The following is a 5,265-nucleotide window of genomic DNA, read 5'->3' as shown; positions in this document are numbered from 1 at the left end:
AGATGTAGGTGAAAGTGCCCGTGTGAAAAGGCAAACAATGAAATCGGGATCACACACACACGTATACAAATACAAATCGGGTTCTCCAAAGGTGAGACAGGCAAAGATAGAAGCAGGAAGGAGAGCTGAGGAAATCCCCGTTTGTGTTTCATTAACTTGCCTTCAGAATCGGCTTCTGCAATGCTAAAAACGAGAAGGTCTCTGCAAAAGGAAGCTTTCCTCCCTCCTGCCGCCCCCTCACCACAGAGAAAACGCTTTAGCTCTCCTATACCTTTTTACTACAGAAATTAACTTGGGTGTGAAGCCGGGCTGAATGAAGATTTTGCCCTCGCTGCTTAAGCCCTAGCTTTGACAAAACATGAAAGCACTAAAGCTAGCCCGGGCTGCGGCCCAGCACCTACCATCCATACATACAATTTTACACACTGACTGTCTAAACACACGTATTCTCTAACTCTGCAAAGACCGTGTCATCTCAAAAGTCAAACTTCACCTGATGCAAAACCTATTCAACTAAATAAAGGTTGTTACCTTTATTTCTACTGTCTGCAGTAGGATTTTGAATAAGGCACTAACAGAAATTGCCGTAGCTACGACGGGTTTTATAGAACCGTAATTTGTGTCCCTGTGGAGAAAACAAACCTACAGAGCTAAGAAAGAAAATAAAAATTGAACAGCACGTAGTTTGGAAAACATAATTGCTTTGACACAACGTAAACCATCAGAAGTTGACATAATTTATGTCAGTTTGAATTGTGTTGCAAGAAAGCAATAAGAAAACTTAAAATACGTTAAACGGCTTAAACATTTAACCTCAAGAATGAAGGAAGTTTTCCAGTGGGCTTATTTTGCAAGCTCATTCTGTCAGATGCGGTGGATTTATTGCATATGTTTGTAATACCATTTCCAGTGCTTCCTTTAGCTTTCGTTAATTAGGACACCATCCCGGGAGCCGCTCTGGGCAGCTGGATTCCCTCCGCGACCTGGAGCACCGCAGACTTTCACTTGGGCTCCAGAAAGCGTCAGGGGCCTGCTTAGGAGGAACAGCTCAGAGATTCAGCTTCTCACTTAATTTCTGCCTTTGTCTCTGCGGGGCTTTTGAAAGTAATAGGCCTGCTTAAAATACAGGAAAAGATGATTACAAAACCACAAATAAGATAGCAGTAACTACACCAGATGCAGAGACGGAAGTTTAGAGGAACTCTTTAATCAAGTGGTGGGAGTGGATGCTCCTGCAGAGATAACCTTGTTTAGATAATCAAACATTTTGTCCTCTTCCCTCTCTAAGTAAGATAAGTATAATTATCTAACAGCTCTCTTTTAAGGTATTCCGATTCTATTAGACGCAGATCCTGATATTTTAGTTGTGCGGAAAGACCCTGGAGCCCACAAGGAAATACAGTGCCACAGGCCTCCCTGTGAAGCAGCATGTACACAGCAGAGAGATTGGACTGGGACCTGGGACTCCTAGTTCTTGCTTTTCAGATAAGTTACTTCTTTCTTTCACCCCTGGGTTTTCTCACCTATAAAATGGACATAGTGACATCTCGTGTAAACTGTTTTGAGATCTGCTGAGAAAACTGTGATAGAATACCCAGCATCTTAATTATCATTGTTGATATTGACGTTATAATCAGGAAAATGAATACAGTCCTATGCAAATCTGACAGCAGGATCGGGGTCTTTCACAATTTTTTTTGATTGACGCAACCATACAAACAGTATGTTTTGTTGTGTTCTGATTTTCAGACAAATGATGGGGAAACACCAGGTTTTATTTTCCTTTTCGTGCAAAACTCATTCATCTCTAGGAAACGATTCTCTTCTGCACACCTCACCTCTGCTTTCAGGATGTGCTTGTGTGCCACTCAGATGAATATAAGCCTTTCACAACTGAGGAAAATAAAAGTAATCTCAGTACATGGGAGAAAGATTATATAATTTTTAACAATTGCTCAATCTGCTTGCTTTGGTTTGCAGCAAAATCTGAAAGTCTTACTTGTACATGTCTCTTGGCTGGCTTGCAAGCTATATGCTACCGATTGCTCATCTCTTGGAGGTATTCGTTTGAACTCCAGCCTCCAGTGAAGAAAGGTACCTTACGTTCTGGGAGCAGAGTAGCCGTCACAGCATGGAGGTCCATGCAAGCTACCTTGCACTTCCAAGAAGAGCAGGCATCTGCGCTCTTCAAGCTACATTGCTTACAGTACCCAAGATATTCATTTACCTTTCCACTACATTGCAGTTTAGAGCTAGTTTGGGTATCTCTACATCAGTGGTTTTCTAACTGTGATCTGTGGATTCCTATGGACTACTTCTAAATGGGAGGTCTTATAATTCATAATTTTCTAAAAAAGTCTGCACTTCCCTTATGATTTTTTTTTCTCTTCTAAAGCATAGAAAAAGTCTACAGACTGAAGAAGTTTGAAAACTACTGCCGCAAACCACAGTAGAGATGTGATAAGCCTCTTCATAAAACCTTCTTGTTCCCAAATATCCCGTAACAGCCAACATTGACCTGTTCCCTGTCTTCTGAGTCAGTTTAATCCCAGGTCAACACACAAGTGTCTGCATCCTGCTACAAAATATTTTGGGAATTTCCAAACTAGCACTTAGTTACTAACATTTTAATAGGCAATCAGTTAATTTTGCATAAAATGCTAGTATAGTCAAGCCCAGTGTTATCTAGCCTCTAATTGAAATGAGGCTAGAGAGTGCAGTGTTTCAAATGCTGACAGACGTGGCTTGTCTGTGCTGTCATTCTCATGACTACTTCTACCAAAGCAGTCGAAAATGTTAGGACAAAAATCCTAGGACAAACGAATACACCATAAAAAGCCTGCTATAATACCAGTTTAGCAAATAAACTGCACTTAGTCCTGTCCATGCCAAACTGTCCCACTTTTGAACATTTGATCTCAAGGTATTTGAGAAGAGAGAACTAATTAGAAAATGCATTGTATAAGCTGGAAAAGTTTACAAAGTTGAATTCCAAAAAACCAACGCTGATTTTATCAAGGACACAAATATAACCAAATAACACTGAAAGGCACATCAAAGAGCATACTAGCTTTATTAGAACAATTTATATGCAAAAGCTCCATATTATATTATAAGTACTAAATATATGTATTCTTTAGTATAATTTCAGAAGGATCGGGAAAGGGATTTGTTTATTTTTTGAGTTTACGTAAGTATACTTGGTATTCAACAAGAAAATATTCTCCTGACAACTGTCCCTCCATATACTGGGGCAATCCTCAGATGGGATAAAATCACACAGGATCTGGCCTATATCACCTTTAGGGAAGGTGGCGATCATTAGCTAGATCTGAATAACAGTAGTTTAATCCCAGATCTGGGCACCACTGAAAGCAGGAGACCAAATCCCAGCAGCTGCAGAGCATGTGTATTCCCAACCAGAACGGCAGGTATTTATTCTGTTTTTTCACATTTAACAGTGCTACTCCTTGTCCCACCAGAGCGGGTTCCCAGTAGCACACCGAATGTATTGCCTTCACTCATTTTCCCCTCTTAAGGAATTCTGGGATTTCCTTCAGGTAACCTACAGTGAAAATCACAAAAGCAAAACTAATGGTACTGAGTCAGGGACCTACTTTTCTTCATAAAAAATGTCCAACTGTTCATAGTACTGTGAGTTTGACTTCTCTGTTTCTCTCTGTGATATATCTAAGTGACCTTGTCTGCCCTGAGAATCTCAATGAAGTATCAGTAGGCAAAAAGCTTCACAGCTAATCACAAACTACTTCAAAAAAATCCTATAATTCTCTTACGTACATTACCTTTTTCAGAGTTACAAGTATGAAAGACAATCAATTAAAGGTTTAAGTTTCTAAGGAAATACTGGGCATTAGAAGCAGTGTGCAGCCAAACAGTCCTTTCAGAATCAATATCCTTATATCACTGCATTAACTCATGAGATAATGCACAAAATGTTCTGGAAGTCAGCAAAATTTACTGCACTTTCATTCCCTTGTGAGAAGCGGGTCCTTATGAATGAACTTCCTTTTCTTTTACAAAAAGGAGGAAACACTACTTGTTTTCAGGTCCTGGGCCTGAAAATTAAACCAAGTAAAATTTGGGACAATTTGAGGATGTTGCAGAAAAGTTTCAACTATTTCAGAAGAGTCTCTCATGTCACCGACCTCACTCTGACCAGCCCTTCACCTGAAGTCATTGCAATTGCTACTATTCTAATGTATCATGAACACACACATACATATGTGTATATAAGCATATATACATGTATATGCGTGTGTGTGTACACACACAACAGCTACGTTGCTCTGCTGAGAATGAACTAAAGACCTTCATCTCCAAAAAACAAGGTCTGCTCGGCTTAAAAGCAAAAAAATCATGCAGTGGTTAGAGCAAACCACTAGGGGAAACATAGTCACATGCATTGAGCCACTATCCGTGACAAGAAATGTGAAATGTGAGCAATATATGTAATCCTGTGCAAGCTGGTTCCAAGGAGTCGTCAGATTAAAGGCCCGAGAGTTCAGCTTTGAGGTTCCAACCCGAAAACAAACAAACAAACAAACAGGCGCACTTAATTTTGCCTATTTGTGCACTAGTTATTGATTACCTGTGTGCAAGTTAAGTTTGTGCACAGGTCTTTGCAGGTTTGGTCCTTCTCTTTCAAGCTCAGCAGTACTAGGATGCTGTATGCTTGGGGTTTTTTGGTTGGGTTTTCTGGGGTTTTTTTTTTTGCTGTTATAAGACATTGACAGTTCACCATTTTGCACACATGACTGGCTCTGCAAATAAAAATAGCTTCACTGTTTTCGTATCTGTCTTTGGCACTACTCACTATATTAAGTGTATACACCTGTACGTGAGAACTGGCATATAAATTGCTGATTGCACTACTGACCAACAGATTTAAAAATGGTATTATGAACTTTCCAGTTTAAACACTATTTATATACTCAATATAAACACTGATAAATAATCTGACAGACCTTTCCTATGTGTACAGGCTTGCACAAAGAGTTCTTCACCTATTTTTGGCTTTGCTATGTGGAAGTGATTTTTCTCTTTCCACGGTGAAGGGAAATTAGGATCGTGTCTTCTCTTCCCCAGGCATTTTAACCTCCGCTCGTCCCCCAGTGCTGAATCCCACGGATTTCCTTGCTGACCCAGAGTCCGCAGCCTGCACATAGGGCACACCTCCGAGGATGCCCAGGTCGGTCCTCGGCGACCAGGTCACGCCGCCGGCTGCCCCCTCCCGTGGGGGGGAAG

This window comes from Pygoscelis adeliae, unplaced genomic scaffold (assembly GCF_000699105.1).
Source record: "Pygoscelis adeliae isolate BGI_AS28 unplaced genomic scaffold, ASM69910v1 Scaffold98, whole genome shotgun sequence".
Lineage (NCBI taxonomy): Eukaryota > Metazoa > Chordata > Aves > Sphenisciformes > Spheniscidae > Pygoscelis > Pygoscelis adeliae.
Note: the sequence above shows the minus strand (reverse complement) of the source record.